A 22,158-nucleotide genomic window follows, 5' to 3' on the forward strand; every position below is an offset into this window, starting at 1 on the left:
TGCCTGGATGCTTTCCCACAGCCGTATCCCACTTCAAGTCACATGATTCCTTCCCAGCGATTCCTTTTTGTTTTAGTGCTTTACAAAGGAAATACATTACTTCATGAATACTTGCAGCTGATTTTGATTTTTTTAACAATCTGATGCTGATGTTACTGAACCAACTGAAACAAGTCCACGAGCTTTTACATCGATGTAAGTAAGATCAGAATCTGGTCCTTTGTTTTTGTACAGATTTCAAATTACGGAGTCTAAATTATTGCCTCTGTAGGTCTATCATTTACAAACAATGAACCTGTTTTCCTAGCTGGCATTAACTGCTTTGGCTTCGGTGGAACCAGGCCAACTTATGCCAGCTGAAAATCTGGGCCTTCTCCTTTAGGAATTGGTTTACATGAAACCAGGTGCACAGAGCAGAAGTAAAATATTCATTGGTTAATACACCTAAAAAGAGTTGGTGAATTTTATAAACTCCAAATATGCTCTGAAAGGCACATTTTCTATTTGGATCTCTGATTTAGCCCCAAAATGTGCACACCTTTCATACTCAGACTGCTCTCTACTGGCTATACATCCAGTTAAATGAGAAGAAGCTGCTCCTTCCATATCAGCTGTAACTAACTTGCAAAACCGTCTGCCTTTTGCAGACAACAGTATAGGCAAGTCAGCTCCTCTTTCCCCTTACGTGATCCTTGATTAAAACTACAGAGCTCATGCAGCTCCACCCGGCTGGGGGTTTCAGCAGAAAGTCAGCAAATCAGCAGTTAACCGGGGCTGAGACTGATCGCTCAGGTACCTAGCGTCTACTGGGTGTTGGCATTCTGCAGTGCAAAGACGAGGGGAAGATTTTAAGTCTGTATAAACGTTACTTTTCCATGTTTAGTTTATGCATCTCCCAAAGTAGTATGCCCAATAGCCGAGCAAAACAAGGCCTTATCTACTCATGTTTCCATTTGCTACAGTATGAGTTTTGAATGCCACAGCAAAGCGGTTGCAAAGTTTCAGGGACTGCTCCCAGCATTAAGAACTCTAGTGAATCGGAGGAATAAAACAAACCCAGAAAAAGGGAAAGGCGTACAAACTGGTCTCTGGCCAGCATGCCTGGCACCTTCAAGCATCTCTGTAACTGTGGACAGACCAAAGAAATGCTTGATAAAATCTTCTTACGTAGCAATGAGTACTCATCTCAACCCTGCTGATTCTCTTGCTACAGTTACAAAATACCACTACCATAAACAACCTGCTTTCCAGACCAGCAGAAATAAAATCGGGAAGGTTGGGGAGTACGGGAGAACGGGGCCTTTGGGACGAGGGGCCAAGACCCCACCATAGAGGAAGTAGCAGATGCTGATTTGGAGGACGGGGTGGAAAGAAGGTTCCTGCATCCACACTAATGGCACAGAGATGGGGTAGGTGCAGTGCCTACAGCATGGCAGGGAAGGGGAAAAAAGAGAGAAAGTAGGTACACAAAGATGGCCTGGAACGGGAATGGGGGCACACAGCATCCTCACCTGAGAGAAGGACCTAAATAAGGTGCAAACAGAGGTTGGGGGAAAGCGGGAACCAGAGGGCCTGGGCGAGTGCAGGGCAGAACCGAGATACTGCTATGGGGGAGAACGTGGAGCGCTTGGCACGGCAAGCACGTGGAGCCTGAGGCACAGGGACCAGGGGGCCCTCCCGCACTGTGGGCCTGGGCCCCCACATGGGAGCCTTGCACAGGCAGAAAGGGAGAGCACACAGAGAGCCTGCCATGGAGGCGTATGGGGGACTGGGTTGAACGGGACACCCTGCCTAACGGGAATGGAGGGTATGAAAAGGTAGGAATCCAGATTACACAGAGCAGGGTGGAGACAGTTCCAGGGAAAACCTGGAACAGAAGATAATGGAGGAAGGGAGGGGCCAGGGAGAAATGCAGGGGAGTCTTGGTGCACACTGCTGGCTCAGACTAAAAGAAACAGCAAACCATGCAACCCTCTACTTCAGTTGTTTTTGGAAGATTCAGGTTTCCTGTAACTACTGCAAATAACTGCATGATAGACCCTTGCCGGTCTATCTTATTACGCACACATAAACAGGAGAGTGCCTCCCCGCTGGCTGATGTTCATACGTCATTCGGTGCTATTCTGGGATGTATAGGAACAGGGGAGGCAGACAGATCACCACCTGCCAAATCGTATTTCTGCATTAAATTTCATGTGAGACAAGCTAAGCAAGAGCACTGGAATCCAATCTGGCACTTGAAGCCAACTGCATTAAGTGGGTTTAAGGCAGAGTTGATAAACTGGGGCATACAAAAGTTCACATAACTCTGGAGGGATACAAATTGAGCCACGGTGTAAGAGCCTGCTACTCCACTGACTTTGGCCAGGCTGTTTGTCCTTCTGCATTTGGAGCTAGGCATCATGCAGATTCATTCCTTTTCAGCCCATTAAGTTTTGCTCAAATGATAATATATCAAGACAGCTCGACTGCGCATTTTCCACCTACCCATGCAGGTGCCTCTCCCTAGAAGAAATTTTCTCTCTATACAGAAACCAACCAGTTGGCCTGATCTGCAGACATTCTTTTCTGGGTATGCCTACACTGCCCTGGTATGGTGCCGGCTAAGCTGCACCTGCTCCAGTTGTGCTGCCTCCCCAGTTGGAAATACCAGAGCTGCCTTTGTGCAGCAAATGGCTTGTGAGGCTAACCCCCACCCCCCGACCGAGTTAGGTGGCCTAAAATGATTTGTGAGTTTGGACTGAACTATCCTTCATTCTTTAGTTAGGAAAAACTTCGTGATTCACAAAATAGCTGTTGTAGTAATCTAGTCATGTGGGTTCTCCCCAGGAAGTGGGGAACCTGTGTTCAATGGTTTCCCCTCCTTGAGGGGTTCACACCTCCCGTGAGACTTCCTGAGCAGCCCTGCTGTGGAGTAGTCATCCAGGCATGGTGCTCTCGGTCTCTCCCAATGATGCCATTTGCTTTTGTACAGAGAACACGCACTAGAGAGGGGGCTGGAAGCCATGCATCTCACCTCCCGGCTATGCATGGTAACCACCAAGCTATACTGTCACAGAGTCTCTCGCTCTGTCTCAGGGACAATATCAATAGTTTATACAAGATGGAGCAGCTCAAGCATGGGAGACTGGAGAAGGGACCCCCACTTCAGAGTACCCTATATGTGGGTGGTGAGGCCACTCTCAAGTGGTGGCACTCCTCCTTTCAGATCCCTACTCCAGAATTAGCAGAGACTGGATTTACCACTTACCAGCCACTACGGTTTCACCACTAGCCTGTAACAAGTATATTTACCAAATGAATTCTTTCAGCCTTTCTTCATAAATCATATTTCCCAGGCCCCTACTCATTTTTTTTGCTCTCTGCTAGACCCTTTCCAATTTGTCCACATCTTTTTTGAACTGTGGGGCCCAAAACTGGACACTGTACTCTATGTGAGGCCTCATTAATGCTGAAAACAGCAGAAGAATCACTTCTCTTGATTTGCAAATGATAATCCTGTTAATACAATCCACTATGTTGTTGGCCTTTTTTTTTTTTTTGGCAACAAGAGCACACTGTTAGCTCATATTCAGTTTATGGTCCACTGCAACCTCCAGGTTCTTCTTTGCAGTACTGCAACCTAGCCAGTCATTTCCGGCTGTATTTGTACAGACCATTATCATCAGCTACCGAGCCAAAAAATTTAATCCTTAAATTACCCTAGCTAGGGCCAGATTTGCAAGGTTATTAAGGTGTTTAACTTTCACTGATATCACATTTAAATACATTTACAAATCTGACACAAGTCATGACAGACTGCCAGTTTAGCCAGTCCACAATGTTTCTACATAACATGGCCCTGATGGATTTATACTCTTATATCTGTGCTAAAGGAAATGAATTGCAATTATGAGAGTTCAGTTTCCTTCTTGCTGCTGCACACAGCATTCATTTTAAAACTCTGTGGAAAAAAAGAAATCTACTTCAGTTCAGAAAAAGCTAGCTTAGTCAATTCACTTAATAGGCTCTCATTGCTACAACTATCCTAATTATGGCTTGATAAAGGTTCTGGTACTCTAGAGCCGTTCTACATTTCATTCCTCTAGTCTAGGGTTCTTTTCGCTATGTGCGTAAGTAAAATTTATACCTTTCTCCTAGTAAATCCTCTTACGATGGGAGTCTATTGCTCTCCGTTTTCAGCAAGTCTGTTATTTACTTTATAAAGTGCTGCTGTCTAGATGCAATATCTAGGTTTGAGACTTCACCGTGCTCAGCATCCTCCACACAAAGTGTTAACATAGTCTTTCCCAAAAAGGCCTAAAATCCAAGTATATCTGATACGAGCGAACAGGTGGCTAAAAAAAGTTCTGTTTTAAATTCTAACGCTGGCTGCATGGGCTCAGCCAGCCATATCTAATGAAGGTAACTTCAGTCCTACAGCTCACGCTGCATACTAACTATGGGCAGCAGGCTTTCTTCTTTTCTACACAGCACTCTGATTGAATTCATTAGACAAACAAGCTTTGTGAGAAAAAAAAAAAAATTATATTGGACCAACTTGCGTAGCTGGAAGTGATGAGACAGACACAAGCTTTCAGGCTTCAGAGTACCTTTTATTAAATCTGAGAAAGCAACTGTCACAAACTGAGTGTGAATTGGAACAACTGCTTTTGATTGCCCCTAATTATGTTCACCTCAAAAACCTTGCTTCTCTCAGACCTGGACCATCAGGGCTACACCACAGCACTTCTCCATTGGTTTCATTAGCAGCTTCTTGCATGGCTCAATAGGAATATAAAAGTCTGTCAATCACTAGGATTTTTCTCTCTCTCTAAATGACTGAAATTATGCTCAACATATGTGTCTTCTTCTAGCTTAACCAAAAAGCATGAAAAATTCATATTCGCAAACCCAGATTCTATATGCAGCCACTTATGCACCACCAGGGCTAAATATGAACTTATCTGAGCTGGGAATCTGAAACTTGTTTTTCTTACTGAGTTGTTCCTAAAAAGGGATATGCATGGGGACCAGCTCCAGTGCTGATGCAGGAATGGTCCCAAGAGATCTCGTCTCCGACCTTTCATGGGACTGTACAGCACAGTAGGGGCTACTCATGCTAGCAAAGGTTGAATGAGTGTGACAGTACTGGGAGAGGAATTATGAACTTGGTTCACGTGTCAAAATAACTTCCACAATCTTACCACCTAAGGCTCTTAAGGATATATTGTTGGCAAGGAAAAAAGCAGGTAGAGATGCACCTTACAGACTAACTGAACAGATGCATAAGCTTGTGTGAGCAAGGGTTTACTTCGTAAGATGCCGTTGTAAGGATATGAAACTCCGTAGCTTTACACCAGGAAGTAGGGTGGTGGCCTCCCTGTTAATAGGGACAGTCATTTGCACTATGGACTTCATAACTAGAGATAGCGTCCTGACCAAGTTAATTATAAATACCAAGAATCACAAGCAGTGATTTTGGAATTAAATATGCATAAGCTGTTATAATGTTAAAAGTATTCGATTTGGATTTCCGTTGCATAAGTGTCAATCTGGAAGGAATGCTTAATCTTCAGATGTAGACCTGCTGAACGGTGATCAGAAACAGGCCTTTTAATGGTAACATGTTCATTATACAGTTATAGCAGAAATAGCACAGCAGTCCTTATGGTAAATGTCTTTGTTAAATAAAACTAAACACCTGCAGATTTGTGTACAATGGCATACAGATGAACTGTGCCAGAAGAATACCTTGTAAGGCTCCTTAAAACAACTGTTTCCTAGATTATTCTCACCTTAAAAATATAAAACCCATGACATGAAGCTCATACTGGCTGCAGGTGGTTAGAGATGTGTTTCAATTTGGACTTTGTTTTATACAGTGACTGCAAAGCAATCTCTTGACTGGACGTCAGCCTCTTTTCTCCTCTTCCCCCTACACGCTGGCCCTGACCTAAGTCATGGACCTTTTCAGTAGCAAAATATGCAAGTTATTGTTGTTGCCATTATTTACAATGACATTTGGGTAATGATCTATTTAACAATCTGGAAACACTCTTTAATTCTTGGTAGAGCACTTGTATACTAACCCTATTCAATTATTTCCTCTCTGAGTAACTCACCGATATTGCTAAATGTATTTTAATGTTGAACCCATAGTCCCCTGCTAGTGAGTGGATACCTGCATATGGCCAATAGTAAAAGGAGATGAAATGTTACATTTTATGAACTGTAATGCCCATTTGGTGCATTACTGCTCAGCCGGATTTCAACTGATAGTCATCCTGCTTCTGCTGATATCAAATCAATACTTTTATATTTTATTTAGAAACCAAGATGTGAGGGTTCAGATACACAAACCCATGTCTTGCTTGTGCCTCCACTTTCTCAAAGTAATGGCCATGATGAAATGATAAATTCAGTAGGATCAGGCCAAACTGTAGGAGTTTCAGACTGGCTTTGGTTCATCTGTTTTGTTTTAGGAGTCTGATATAAAGCCAACTGGAGTCAGCTGGAATCTTTCCACTCTCTTTAATGGACACTGGCTTCAGACCCGAGGGCATAGCCCCACACTCTGCTTTTCAGACAGACAGACAGCATAAGAAATATCTTCATAGAAAAATGTGTTTTAGAAGATTACATATTTTCAGCATTTATAGTGTTTTTAGTACCCAGCTCAGCAATCTTTAGCAGTCAAAGATTGGGCGACCAGGCATTCAGGAACTAGTGCTAAGAAATACCAGGGACAAATTTCGCAGTGAAATGCATGTGTGACATACTTTTCCTTCAGGAAAGTATTCTCTTTTGACTGTTTCCAGGATCATCTAACCATGAGAGCTATGTAACAGTTGCAATTCAGCAGGCAAATCTGAGTGCTGACAGGTTCAGCGGCAGTGGCCAAGAACTCCGGAAAATACCAAACAATTAATTCATATGCTGCATTTTTAGGAGACATGTCACCATAGACCTGCATTTTACTGAAGGACTGCAAAGCCTGAGCAAAGAGAATATGTGTACAAAATGAAATGACTCTAGCCGTGCTTTTAACTTCCTTTACATCTCAGAGAAGTAAGAGAGCCTTGCTCCACTCACAGCTAAGCATCTCCTAGCTTTAGTTTGTAGTGAGTTCACTTTACCTGACAATGGATTTGTCATGAAAATGTTTAGGGCATCACAAGTTATTTAAACCATACCATAAGAATGTGTTATTATTATTAGTGATCACAATACCAAAAAAACCCAAACCCTTACACTAGGAGCTATACAAATAAAGATGAAATATAATTGTTGGCTCTCAGCGTTTGTGTCTAATTTGAAAAAAAGAAAAGGAAGAGACAAAGCAATTTAATCCAGTGACCAGAAAACAGACTGATTTTACACAGAAGGAAACAGACACCAGCGGGAGACGGAAAGCGCAGGCAGAAGTGAAAATTTGCATTTGATCTGGCCCCTGAAATGCTCTACAGCCATGACCTAACACAGAGCACGGCTGCAGAGTGCTTTAAAAGGGCCTGATCCTGCAACAAAGCGGAGTGCTTTCATTTGCTTGTGTGTGTGCACGTTGGGAGCTGGGCTGGGCTGGTGCGGCGAGTCTCACACCCGGCACTGTTTTCACAATGGGAGAGGAGGAAGAGTGGAGGGAGCTCATTCTGGGGGTTGCCCAGCAATGGAGAGGGGTGGGGGGTGTATTGCAGCCCCACTAAGGTGGGGGGGCTCCAATCCACCTGCCCCCAACTCCAGCACAGGCTGGGGAAACCCCAGAACAGACCTCCCTCCCCTGTCTTCTCCCACTCCCATCCTGAGACAGCACAGGGGCTGGGAGAGGGGGGGACAAGTTACGGGAAGAGGCTAGACACAGCCTTGCTCCTTGAATTTGCTCCAAATTGGAGTTCGATCTCCCATCCTCCCAACCCAATGTCTCTTGGGTTAGGAAGATCGGTCCAGCTCATGGCAGTTTCTGAGTCAGACTCGGGAGCTGCACTTCTGTCTGTACCTTAAGAGTAACAGACAACACTGGTTTTGTTTCACAGACCTTGGAGAAATACCTGGAAACAGTTCTAGGGAGTGTTTTACCCTCGACACAGTAGTGACACCTCTCACTGAGAGCATTGAGAAATATAAACGTACCTCACAACATAGCCCATAACATAAAAGCGTGAGCAAGGTTTTCAAGTCAAGCAACTACATGAAAGCATGGTAAGGAAAAGTGCGTATAAAGTGAATCATGCACCTGCACATGTTCAGACAAAGAATGCCACCGAGCTGATTTCTAAAAGGATAGTGACTTCTGTTCCTTCACGCTGTCATGCTGGTTTGAGATACGATCTGTCCAGCAGGTTCCAGATCACCTCCTAATACCCCCGTATGCGCCCAGCCATTTACAGTGTGTGTGTGGGGGGGTGGATTATTTGGGCTGGAGGGTCACTTAAGGAGTTTTAGTGAGTTGTGGAGGGCTGTGGGGGCGAGGGGTTATGACCCAGCCTTGGCCCTCGCCATGGCTTTTCACACCACCCACATCACAGCTCTGTCCTGGGCCCCGGTCCCATGCTGTCACCGCCCTGTGAACCTGGCCCCATCCACCTGTCCTGCTTCCAAGTGTGACTCCCTGCCTGCCTGCAGCCTCAGCCCAGCTGAGCATGCCATGCCTGCAGGGGTCCTGGTGTGCACAAAAGCCACTCATAGGGATAGGACAGGCTGCGCTCTGCACCAGGTGGCACCTTCACACTTGGGGCAATGGGAGCAGTTGCACGTGCCATGGCCCAGGCTGCCCCCCACACCTGGGCAGGGCTGGGCCAAGGGACCCACCACAGATGAATGGGATCACTTGGTGGGCCAGATCTGGCCCATGGGACATATTTTGCCCACCCCTGATTTAGAGAGAGAAGCAGTAATGGTGGAAATCCATAAAGCTCACCTTGTAAATACAAGGGAGCCTGATGATCTGTTGTTCAGTGCCGCAAGTCCTCATTTATACTACTGCATAGAAAGTGTGAAATGGGTGCCACACACTGAAATTCTGATGAAGCAACATTGGATCTCCACCAGTGCAAATGAAAACACAGTGAACAGCAAGGATTTGTATGTTAAGATGTGAAGCTACTCAGTCAAGAAACTGATTCTCATCATACTGACGCTGATAGAAATTGGAATAATTCCATTAATTTCAAAGGGTTTTCACCACTGTAAAAGCAGTGCAGGTATGTGTCCAGTACAGTGGCAGTCCCACTGTTGGAATAAAGAGGATCCTCCCTCTTTATAGAAAATAAAATAAACTCTATGAATGTAAAATAACAGTACGGGTGCATGAGGAGATAACTGAAAACCTTGCCTGACAAGGGTGAGGGAGTGCACAAGGGTGAGGGAGTGCGTGGATATATGGCAAAGGGAACGTATCTTTAGCGGAAGCTGCCACGACATTAGGGTGCATCTTCTGGGTGGCTGAAACGCTGCAAAGTTTTCCGGCAATGGAAACCTGTTGCTCTGAGTGGCTTGCATGTGTTTTTGGAATTTAGATATCAACAAGGGAAAGCTCAGATGAAGGATGAAGATAACACAGCTTCATCCAGCATTAAGACATGGAATGGTTTTGCTACATCTGTATCATTCCCTGCTTGTCCACACATAACAATTAGACCGTACTAGCGCCTGCCCTTCTAAAACATTCCCCACCTGAAACAGCTTCAAATATATGAGTCTGTACTCAGAGATGCTGTGAGTTTTGACTAAGGATACTCCGATTTGTTCAGGACAGGAATCATCCCTTAGTTGACGGTTATACCTCCTCTGCCAAAAAAAAGGTGTAGTGTCTGATGGACATGACTATAAAATCCTACTAGAAATAAGGCACACACGGTTTCTACCTTGATGTAGCTAGTTAAGGACAACAGTATGCCTTCCACCTGAAGTCTACCTTGACTGACCGCATTAAGATAAAAGCCACCTGTGCTTGGTCTGGGACTTTACAACACAAAGCTATCTCAAGGGAATAAAGTGGGGAAAACTTTGCAGAAAAACAGTCATTGGACCAAAGCCAAAAAGGCGTGAACTATTTTCTGAGACTTTGAAACCAGGTGAGGCCATTAAAGTGCTAACATTGCACAATCCTGGAAAAACATGTCCAGTAAATGTCAGATACCAAATATCAGATCTAGAAACATCATATTTAGGCACTGCACCAATTCCATTATTCCACTGATGAAAACAGCTCTATTTATGTATCTTGAGATAGCTCACAGAAGGTATAAAAACCATACTTTTGGTCGGTGAGGATATATCCCTACCCTATGTTAGTACAGGGCCTAGCACGAGGTCCCTAATTTCTACTGTAATAAGGTTTTTAATGTTAGCCTTGTATAATTTAGTTGATTTGTCCCATCTCCAGCAAAATGTTTGAGGGCTGGCAGGGAAGGGGAAGAGTGGCAGTGCTCCCTCACTGCTTTTGTCCACACAGAAGGTAGAGTCATTTGTACATGTCCTTCTTCTAATAGGCTCTGACAGGCTTTACTTTGCTCTTCCCTTAAGGAAATGTGGAGATAATATAGCATAGACTTGCCTGTTCACAGATTGTTTAGGGGCTTTCTGTTCCCCCACGGCCCCTAAACATAACCACATGCACAAAAAACACTTCTATTTAGACAGATGGTTTCCTCAGAGATTAGAGCACTTCTGAATAACACGAGAGTGGGCGAGTTGTCTGACAAATGAAAAACAAGTTTGGGCTTCTATTATATAATCCTCACTTTATACTGTTTATCTACTTTAATGATGGAGAAAACACCTAATGCCATGACAAAATGTAGACAGCATGTATGCGAGGGATGTGTGAAATGTCCACGCCAGATCTGACTTACACGATACCGAGGCCACATGGAACATCTTGGAAAACAACCTGATACTGTGTTCAGCTCTAATGTTGCCAGATCTTGTGAATTTATATAAAAGTCTTGTAACTGATGGTGTTATTTTAAACCCCCAGCTCCTGGAGCCATGTGATAAGGCAAGGCTCCTTCTCCATAAAGTGTTTCTGGCGGCAGAGAAAAGCTTGAACGCACCTAAACATTCAAATAACAGGAGAGACAAGAACGGTTCAACCTACCCCAAGCCCTTTCTTATTAACTCTCATGATCATTAGGTTAATCAATGAGTTTTACAAGCTTAACCTATCATTTTTAAACTGCTGGGGCAATACCTGACAACGCTAACACCTTGGATGGATGCCTGTCACTGTGCAAAGAGATTTGCCTGGTAATACAAAATCAAAAGTTATTTATATATTACTCATGGGTGGTGTTGCTTCACCACCTTCAGCAAAGAAGAGACAAAGCGGAGGGAAGGAGGAGAGAAATGTGTTTGCTACCGCCTCCTCCTCCCACTTACCATTCCCCTCGCTGGCTGCTTCCCTACTCGGTGCAGCGACAGTAGAGAGCATGACTGAAAACAAGAAAGAGGCTCGGAGACTGCTCTAGACAAATGAAGAGGAGAAGCAGTAGCATTACTCAAAACCTTCTTTGACTGCATATGCTTTGTGGGGCCAAAATGTCCCTCCTTCTGTCCCCCGCAGCGTATAGCGTCCTTAGGAATAATAACTACCAGCCCAAACCTACTCAGTTCTTTCTTGGGCAAAGCCTTGCTCATGTTGACGTAAGTTTGTCAAAATGAAAACAGTGAACCAATTAAGCCTTCCTGTAGGAAAATATTCAAGAAGGGCAGACAGAAATGACACAAAGTCCCTCACAGGGTTTGAACTCAATTGCACTATTGGGTTTTCTCCCCATTCCCTGCAGGACAAGCTAAGGGGTCTAGCTACAAATGCAGTATACCCCCAAGGTCTTGGGAGGAGGCTAGGACCATCTAGGCCAAGGCTCTATTTAAGTGGGAAAGGGAAAGTTGAGAAAAAATGAGACTAGGGCCTAAAAGAAGGACCTCTCTCGAGTTTCTTGGAGAGATCATCTTCCTTTCCATTCGCAATTCTGTATACTGCCTTCCCCGCCACTCACAAAACCATCTTAGCCCAGTAGCAGCACCTTAGTAGACTGACATTGTGACTTATTGCTTTCATGTATTGCCATATGGTGGCATCTGCTTATATTAATGAAACCAAAGTTCACAACAGCAGTAAAAAGATGCACTAAGTACAAATCAAAGCAGGTCTGAAGCCGCTTTCAGTCTGGCAAAAATAAAACTTGATCAATAAGGCCTCGTAAAAACCTAACCAAACTGAACATCTCTAGACCACAAATGAGAAGGCTGCTGATGCCCAAGGAATGAGTCACTTGCAGGGAGTTTCCACTTTGCAAGAGAGCGACATGAAAAAGGAAGGAATATTATTCAGTTTAAAGGAAAAAAAAAATACGAACCATTCTTAGACCGAAGCAATAAAGAGGAGCTATAAGGAATTATTAGCAGTCAGGAGCAAAAATTAAACAGTACAGGAAACATGCACCCAGAGGAAATCAAACATTTTTGTTTAGTAGCCAGAAGCCTCTCAATTTAGGACCAACATATTTACATTTAGTCCTGTTCTCAGGCTATACAATAAAAAGGTGCAATCTTCTACAGGAACAGTCGTTCTGATGTAAAAACCACACCTGGTCAGCAGTTAAGGTGTAACGTAAGAAAACTTTAACAATACAACGGGTCAAGCCTGTTGCAATGTTTTGGGGATTCATTTGGAAAGAGGTATCTTCTAGAATCCAACTCAACTATTCTTAAAGGGAAGATGCACTGAAGAAACTGCATGAGTGTTAAAAACGGCTTTAAATAAAATCTAAGATAAAAAAAATCTGTGGCAATACCAACACCTTGCTAATTCGTGCTTCCAAGTTTCTACCAAGACTGCTAACTAAATTCATGCCAACCAGCAATCAGCCCCACATTTATAGGAAGAATAAAAAAAAAAAAAAAAAAAGAAAAAGTGTCCTTAGCTTACAGCAAAGATGATACAAAACTATACCTGGTTGCACAGTTTGCCTGTGAAATTATGTATAACAACTCTGGTTGGAGAAAGCAAAGCCACTGAGATACACTGGGTTATTTTCCATAATGTGAACACACTCAAAGAATCAAAACCTTCATAAAAATCAATGATGTATATGGCCCTTCAATTTTTTTTTTTAACTGAGAGCTAACAACATTTTACAGTTTTGTCATATGATCTATTCTGCTACACGAAAGAATGAATCGTTCCATGAGAAATGAGTAACAGAGTTGCTACAACATTATTTTATAGACAGAAACATTAAGATCAAAATTGTGATCACAACAAATTGCTGGCTCCATCTCTAAGGATGCAGCAGATTTAACTCAACTTTTTACAGCACAGGTGGTAACTTGAATGGAAGAAGCTCATTTCTGGAGCTTGTAGCACAGTAAAGCTAAATTCACCAACATTTTTTCTAGCAACATTAGCAGAGACACATTACAGATTTCCAACGGTCCTGAAACATGGGCTTTTAAAATATGGATCTTGTTTAAATCAGGTGTCAGATTCTTAAAGGAATAACACCTAATTTTTAAATGGCACGAGAAGAACTTAAAGAGCCCTACCCCATTAAAAAAATGCTGTTCTTCCTTAAGTGTTGCTTATATTAATGTCTAGCTATTGCTAGATTCAGTAGGTTTGGAATCAAGTCTTTTCTGGCGAAATGTACCTCTACCCTGAACTCCTAGGGTATGTCCTCACTACACAGTTAAGCCCCTTACAGGGTTTTTCTTCCAAACCCCTTATTACTGTCCACAGAAAACCTGTGATTCAAATCTTGAACTGTTTTGAGTCTGAGCTTGCCTTTCCAGTCAGGGGTGTGGGTTAGAGAAGTTTCTGCTTTAGCATGAGCTGGAAGCTATCTACTTTGCTACAATAATACAAACAAAATCAGTGAAGTGCTAACAGTCCACCAATACCCTTTCTATCCTTTCCCACAAGCACCCCAAAGAACAGACAAGTGAAGCAACTGCTAGGGGGAAGGATGCCCAGAGCAGTGAACACTGGGGTTTGTCCCTAGACAGACCAGTACAGAAATAGGAAAACTCAGCTGTCCGGGAAGGACTTGGCTGGAGGAATGCTTGCAGGTGGCCTTGGCTAACTTGCGCGTTCAGACCTCTGCACTAATTGCCAGGGTTAGCTTTTCTGGGAAGACAAACTTCATGGAGGTTGGATACCTAACTTCCTTAGGCAGCTTTGAAAATCTCATCCCATCAAGTTTCCAAACCTTGGAGAATAAGTGCTTTCCCTCTTCTACAAGTAGCTCATTAAAAATAAGCATCACTGGCAAATGGATTTGGCTGATGCTAATAGGCTCCATTGTTATTTGTATTCCTCAAAACTAACATCTGGGTTAGCTTAATAGGGAGGGGGCAGGGCTATCTGTTTTACCAGATTTGATTGCTATAGAAAGGACATAACTTTCCCCATCGTTGTAGCCATTTCACCCTAATCGCTTCAGCGGGATTGTACAGGGACAGTTAAAACACTATGTAGATGCTAATGCATAATACATGTATGCTTGCCATATACAGTAAGCCAAAAAAAACATCAGCCTGCAGAGAAAAAGGTGCAGCTCCCTTAAACTCAGTGGAAATGAATTAGCTTGCATCAGGCCTGAATTTGACCAGTATTTATGCCTCATAATTTAGCATTCAATGCCTTCAAAGATCAGACTTCAATTTTGAGAAGAGAGTGCTTTAAGCTCACAGTGAGCAAAAGGAAAGCAGCACAACCAGGTAAAGAAACCTCTAATTCTGAGTAATCATACTGTTCTTCCTCCAGCAGAACTGGTTCTTCAAAGGCACGCGGAGAACTCCCAATGCTCCGAGGTGGCAGTTGTCAAAAGACTGAGTCCCCTGACTCTTTCACTGCTCCTGGCTGTAAAGTATGCCAGCCACAGTGCAGCACACACATCCTTCAGTGCACAGAAAACAGACAGAAGACACTGACATTCATAACAGACTAGTGAGAAACTACCAAGAGTTTACAAATTTTCAGACATCCAAAATGCTAAGTAGCAAGGGTTAGCATTTCTTTTCGGTGTGCTCTGCAAGGTATTTGAAGTGTTAAAGATTACAAAACAATCAGGGCCCACAGTAGAGATGGTATCTTTCATTAGGCCAACAAGATTTTTGCAAAAAAAAAACCCCAACTTTAATTGCAAGCTTTCAGGAACAAGACAAATGTGACCAAAGCTTGCAATTAAAGAATTTTTCTTTTTTTTTGCAAAAATCTTGTTGGTTTAAGAAAAGATATCGTCTCTGCTATAAGCCCTGATTGCTTGTTCCTCTAGGCCAATACGGCTACAACCTGGATACCTAAAGACTACAAAGTCATTTTGAGAATGGGCTGTGAGTCTTACGAGTAAATGTAGTACCTTTGTAGGAGCAATGAACTTGGCTTCCAGCCTCCAAACAGCCAAAAAATACAACGTTCAAGCAACACATTCCTTTGAAAAGCAATGCCAGATGCTTAAGTTCCCTTTTTCTTTTCTGAAGAGGGCTTAAAAATAACTGCCTCTCCCCAGCCAGACAGAACACAATGATCTTAGAAGGGCTGTTTTCTAATCAGCTGCTCCATGTTAGCTTAGAAAACACAGAGAAACAAAATGACGTATGGCAAGAAGTGGAAAACTTCCAGCCTTTCTTTACTAACCTTATGCCCCTGTGCACGTAGGTGCCTCATGGTGCCGTTTAAATGAAAAATCTCCTCTCCTATGAAGTGATTATCCAGGACTGGGTTACTGTGAGAAAAATAACCACAGAGGAAATCTGCAGGCAAGAAAAGCTGTGTCTTCCTAAGTGCTTCAGTTCAAGTATTCAGGCTGGCTCCCTAAAGGCAAAATGAAGTGAGACCCAACCCACAAGGCACTTCAGCCTATAAGAATCACTAATGAAGTGAAAACCACTCCCATATGTTAAACTGAATATTAAGAAACACACAAAGGGGGGCGGGAGGAAGGGCAGGATGCCGCGGGAAAAAAACTCACAGGCAGAGGCTGAGCTAATGATTCCTGCTACATCTTTATTTTGTACAGTATCCGAGTTATTACACTATAATAAACATTAGAGACACATTCTGCTCTTAGTTATTCCAACTTTACACCAGTATAAATATACCTATTCACCCTGTTTTACTGAATGTACTGGAGCAGAATTTAGGCCTTACAGAGTGACCTTTCCCTGCTTCCGTGACTTGATTCATGTAAAAGCTATACATATTTCAAAAAAGAAGTCAATTTTCCTTCTGCTACAGTCCAGAAAGAATTACATTTGGATGGAGGAATAGAGAGAAAGTTGCTGCAACTGAACCGTGAATTAAATATATACGATATTATTCTTAGCATAAGACAAGCTAATAATTATGGTCAAATTTAGCGTCTTTGGGTCTCCTAATGCTGCCCTTTTTATTTCTAAATATTACCAAAGCCCTTTTTAATACGGAGAGCAGCAAATTCTTTTGCGATGGAGAGAGAAAGCGACAGCGAGTATTAATGCTTATGAACAGTCTGAACTGACACCTTGGTAAAACTGCCTGAAGCCTAATTATAGTAATGCAGTATCCAGCACTGCAGCTCCACTGACAAAAAGGTAAGGGTCTGAATTTTTTCCATGTAAAAATAAACCTAAGATGGTGGATACTACAATTCAGTCTTCATGACTTCCCCTCTCAAGATTTCAGCACAGAGTGGGGTTCTGAGTTTTAGGACAAGACACTTCTTGAATTGAATTACAAAACTTGTAGATAAAAAGCCAACCTTAATCACTACCAATGAGAGGGCAAATTCTGTTTCTGGTCTACTGATGTAAATTTAGCAAAACTCCACTTACTTCACTAGAGTAAATGAGATTACAGTAGGGCCTAGCCTTTAGGCAATGTTTTAATTACCAACATAAGCTCAGCAGGACTCAAACTACATTAGCTGAACTGGTTTAAAGCAAGTCTTATCTAACATGCTTTAAACATTTTTTACTAGTCCAGTGGTTCGTATCTAGGGTGCCGCAAGGACCCCCTTTGGGGTGCTACAATTTAGGCAGCCAAGTGACATTAGGCCTCTCTGATAAAACAGACAGAGCTGGCTTGGGCTGTAGCCCCTCCTGGTCTGGCCCCCTTCGTGCTTCACTCCTGCCTGTTTCCAGGCAGTGGCAGAAACGTGGCAGAGGCAAGTGGGGAGCTGCCGCAGGCAGCCGTAGCACTGTCAGCAGCTGGGTGGGAGGGCGGTGGGGCGGCAAGCGCCAACCAATTGTCAGCGACCACCCACGGACACCACCCGCAGCGTCGGCCAGCAGCAATTACGGACTGCCCGCAGGTGCCACTGACAAAGTCAGCGGTGCCTTTTTACAGGGGGTGCACTGCCACGCTCCAGGGGTGTACGTGCACCCGCACGCACCCCCTACACATTGCCAGTGGGTGATCTCCTACTTAAAAAGGTTGGAGACCACTGGGCTAGAGTCTGAGCTAGCTCTGTCTGTGTCAGGGTTATCAGAGAGCCCTAATGTAGCAGGAACATGTGCACATTCCCCAGCCCTTCCTGGGCTGGCTGTGCACAGGCATGCAGGGCATACTTACTGGGAGGCAGTAGCAGCAGCTGGTTAAGAAGCACTCAGGTCAGCTGAGGCAGCACTAACAGTGGTTCTCAACCAGAAGTGGGGCCACATTTCAAGAAGTGGAGGAGGGCAAAATCTCTGAAAAGGTTGAGAACCACTGGTCTAGCCCATGTGTACGGCGATTATAGTCTAGAATCAAGTTTAAAAGTCTGTACTGGATCTCCTAACTGGGCTTAAAAGCCAAGTCCTGCCTGGGCTTGTTTCTGTTCACATTTTCCACCCCAAGTGGTTTTACACTGAGGAAGCCCATATCCACTAAACGCTGTGATTTAAAGAGGCTCAGCAAATCTGATTCTTGACTCATATGCAGATAGGAGCTCAAAGGCACAGATACTCCTATGAGTCTGCATCAAGAAGGACAAACCTCTAGACACCTGGCAGAAACCTACAGAAAATAAGTAAGACTCTTCAGAATGCCACTGCCCATCTCCATCCAAAGGTCCAGGTAGGGTGCAGGCTGGGGGAGGGAAGCTAAATTATACAGTGGATCCTGGATTTTTCATTTAGGGGTGGCAGTGGGTTAACAAATTAAGGAAGAGCTTTGCTTGCTGTGGCTTTTACTTCAAAAGGGAATCACTGCTCCACTCAGCCAGAACGCTGTCTCGCTCTCACGTGGCTGATCAGAGCAGTGATGCCCTTAGAAATAAAAGCTGCGGGAAGCAACCAGAACATCTCATGGCTCATTGTAATCTACCTGATCCCTTCTAAACTCTGCACCCCACAGGTGTCAATGACCCTCTCTTCTTTTTAATGCTCTTGGTGAGATCCTTCGTTCTGCAATTCTGGGGTCTGTTAGCTATTCCTGGGAATGAAGCTCCTATTTCACAGCCCTGAAGCTTGTTTTTAACTCATTCCAATGAAGTTATATTTGTTTTTTTGCTTCAATCTTAAACTGAATAATACAGCCCTTGGCCTCTAGTATATTAGTGAAGCTCCTAGTTTATATTTAATTGGAGAAAAATGTGTGTTGTTCTGTACGTGATGATGCACCTTGCCATCTGCACCCCCCTTTTCAAAATACTGCCCATGTTGCCGGCCCCAGAAGGACAGCATGATGTGTGGGCATTCCTGCCTCACAGTTCATTCACCCACCCTTTACTTTGTTCTCCTGTGCAACAACTAGTGAAAAACAGTGATTTAAGGTTCGCTCTGTCCCGGGACCGATTTCCTGTACCATCCAGCACCACAGCCTATTGCTTCTTCCCTTATCTAAGAGGTAAATTAAAACATGATGAGAGTCTTCAAGAGTGATGCAGCAAATCCTTCCCAGCTCATGAGACTTAGCTCAGTTAATGTGTATTTGTCTTCTTCCCATACTAGGTTAAGTTTATTCTGGCAGACAGTATGATTACTGCAGGATCAGCAACAAAAGGTAACATTTTTCCAATGAAAATTTTGGCATTGCTGACAGCCCAATCAAGCAGCAGAATATTCTAGGCTCACAATTCCCAGTCCCTCCTCCTAAGAGCCAAAAAGTTGTGCCTGCACCCACTAGAGACTTGTTACCTTTACCATAACATCCCCTATTTCAGATATAACCCAACAAACGAATACCTGGCAGCTGTCCTTCATCATATCTTGAGGTATTATGAATAAGTAGTGCTGGCTAAAGCTAGAGAATAGGGCAGAGATCAGAAGTTGTGCTCCTGACAATCTGTGATCTTCGGCAAGACCCTTACGGTCTATGTGCTTTTCCATATCTGTGAAAGAAGTATATGAACACTTACCTAAGTCACAAAGCGTGAACTTTGTTTAGTTCATGTAAAGCTGTTCGAGACCCTGCCAATGGGGATCCAAGTTGCTGTATTCTGCAAATGCAAAGTATAAATATCAGTAAGTTCCTTGGCTGTGGCTGGTCAATTCGTTTCCTTCTTTTCTAGATTTTCTATTGACAAATGCCTCATCAGCAGGCCTCACACTTGTATATTTGAGAAAGAGCGATACCTTGATTGTTACGCATGGTTTTTAAGGCCTCTTGTGCACTGTACACATTATGCATAAGCAGTAAACCATCATCTCTCCCTTCGACTGGAGGCAGTGCTGTCTCTGGTCAGAGTGTGCAAGAGAGAGTTTTGGGGGTAGTCTCTTAATGCTCCTAGTAGAGAAAGAGCCTACCAAAATGAACTTCAAACTAAATGAAGCAGCTGGGTACTAATGAAATAAAAACGATGCTGGTGACAGTCAGTAACTGTGCCGTGAAAGGGGCTCTAAATCCAGCTCTCAACACTGACTGCCTGAAAAGTCATTTAGCCTCTCGCCTTCCATTCAAACTAATAGCTACCTCAGAAGACGTCACGGGTACATCTACATGTGACACTACGGAGACATAGTGTCTGTGGGTGTCTACACGTGACCAGCAGGTACTTCACTGTAGCAACACGCTCCCCCGGTATATCGGGCCACCATTGCAAAGTAACTGCCAAAAATAACTGTGCACCGCACGTACGGCACAGTTTAAGCTGTTACTGCACTGTGATACCAAAGCACGGCACAGTAACAACGTCACCATAGTGACATGTATAGACGTGCCCTGCGAGGCTTAATCAATTAAAATCTGTGAAGTACTTTGGAGAGTTTTAAATAGATGGTTATGGACAAGTTCTGAGTATTTACTATTATTAGCTGCAGTTCAAGGACCAGCTTACAAGCTCAGGGCTGGGAGCTGTCGAGTTCATGTAATCTTACAGACTTATCCTTTTGTAATGAAACTGCTGGAGAGGTTTTCCCCGCTTGCATTTTACCTTTGGACATATCTTGTCTTCCCTCATTTTTCTGGAGGACCTCTAAAAAAAGAGTGGGAGGAAAGAGGAAGGAAGGAGAAGTTTCTCATTCTTTCTGTGACCTCTCCCGCAGCAGCTGATGGAGCCGACAATTTAGGACTGCCTGGTAGGCAACGCAGTTGTACCAACAGGGCTCTCAGCCGCCCTTCCACTCTTACCTGCTCACGTTTCACTTTCCCAATGTACCGTGTCGATTCACTACTGCTCCTAGTAGGTGGATTAGACTTGACTATTTAGAATAATCATCACGCAGTAAGAAAAAAGAAGGCACATTGCAAAGAAGGGGAAAACGGCCTGCCTTCTCTGGCAGAGTTGCCTTGGAGGCCTGCTAAGGCAGGCAGAAAGAAATACTCAGCACCACCTAGTGGTAAGATAAGCAGAAACTCAGGCAACTGTTTTCAGAGATTTTTTTAAGTTAAAAGTGACGGTTCTGGTCATTTAGTTTGACCTCTCGCAAGAGACAGGCCATAGAGGTTGGCCTACTAATTGCTGCATCAAGCCCAAATTTCTGGTTGAGCCACAGCCTACCTTTTAGAAAGATATCCAGACCATAATTATACATGACAGAAAATCTTCCCAGGGAAGTGGTTCTATTGGTTTGACCCGATTTTTAGAACAGGACTGTCCACTGGTAGCAAACAAGCAGCCTGCAAGGGGTTGCCTGCTGAGGCGCCACTTTCCTTATCGTGCCAGCTGCAAGAGCAGCTGGAACCCCCGGGCCCCCCCCGCCTCCAGATGCTGCTTCCTACTTTCACCCCAGGGGAAGAGCAGGGCAGGACAGTGCAGGGAGCCAAGGGTGAGTCAGGCTGCACATGGCGGGGGGGGGGCAGACAAAAATGCAGAGCAGCAGTGGATAGGAGGGTGCTAGGGTGGTTGCACAAGGGCATGCATTACACTCAGGGTAGGCGGGGAGGAGGAAAATCACATCTGCATGCCTACATGAAGAATCAGTAGTGGGGGTGCCCAGTACAGCAAAGGGGGGGCCCGTGTAGTGTAGGGGAGTGTCTGCATGGTGTGAGGCCCAGTAACCCACGGTGTGCCTAGTCTGGCCCACACAGTGTGCAGCCCTCACTGCTCTGTCCCCCAGGGACTCAAGAGTTGGCCAGAAAAAGGTTGGGTTTTTTTCCCATGAGAAATCTGACTCAAAACTTTACTTTTTGCTTTTATCTTTTTTTTCCTCCTAGGAAAAAAAATAGCTCAATTTTCCATCAGCAATAAAAGATAGTTACAATGTATATGCTGTTCCACCTAGCAACTGACATGACTAGACATTGAAAAGATACTATATCCCTTTCTCTAAAGGAAGCTCTTTCTAAAGAAAAAGTGTTTGGCCTGGACTTTGACCAGCTTTTATTGGTGTACCAGACATACAGGGAAACCCAAGGCATACTCCTTGCCCTAAGGCAAATAAGTGCGTCTCCACACCAATCTTTGCTCTACTCATAGCACTGTGCCTTAAAAACACAATGAAATATTCAGGAAATCTACAGAAAGTAAATCAATTGTATTCATCACTGAAGGTTTATGTCAGCTAATTATCCTTGTGCAAATTTTCTTATTCCTGTCCTGCCCTTGGGCTGGAAAGAAAAAAGTTTTTTGGTTCTTTTTCCAGACAGTCTGCTCACATTTGCATCGTTACATAACTACCTGGATGCCACCATGTGGTTGTTGGATTATATTCTTCAATATAGCTACAGAGGAAACCAACCAGCCTCAAAATGACAGGGGCACAGCTAATCCCCTGGACAACGGTATTACCTAAGTAGGAGGACATGCTTTTGGCTATGAGGAGGGGTGCCCCAAATGT

At 43.8% G+C, this 22,158-nt stretch overlaps 1 protein-coding gene across 3 annotated transcripts in view; it reads right to left on the reverse strand.

The window, feature by feature from the left end:
- Positions 1-19,363, reverse strand: part of PLD1 (phospholipase D1) — a 119,111-nt gene extending 99,748 nt beyond the window's left edge. For 2 of the 3 annotated variants that reach the window (XM_090050915.1, XM_090050912.1), the window contains exon 1: positions 15,620-15,799. The gene's annotated coding sequence lies outside the window, so the exon portion shown is untranslated. Of the gene's footprint in view, positions 1-15,619; positions 15,800-19,298 lie in introns of those variants that run through there. The other variant, XM_090050913.1, reaches the window with a different exon arrangement.
- Positions 19,364-22,158: the final 2,795 nt, after the last annotated feature.

Source organism: Crocodylus siamensis, chromosome 6, assembly GCF_052110815.1.
Source record: "Crocodylus siamensis isolate JL-2025a chromosome 6, ASM5211081v1, whole genome shotgun sequence".
In the NCBI taxonomy this organism is placed as follows: Eukaryota; Metazoa; Chordata; order Crocodylia; family Crocodylidae; genus Crocodylus; species Crocodylus siamensis.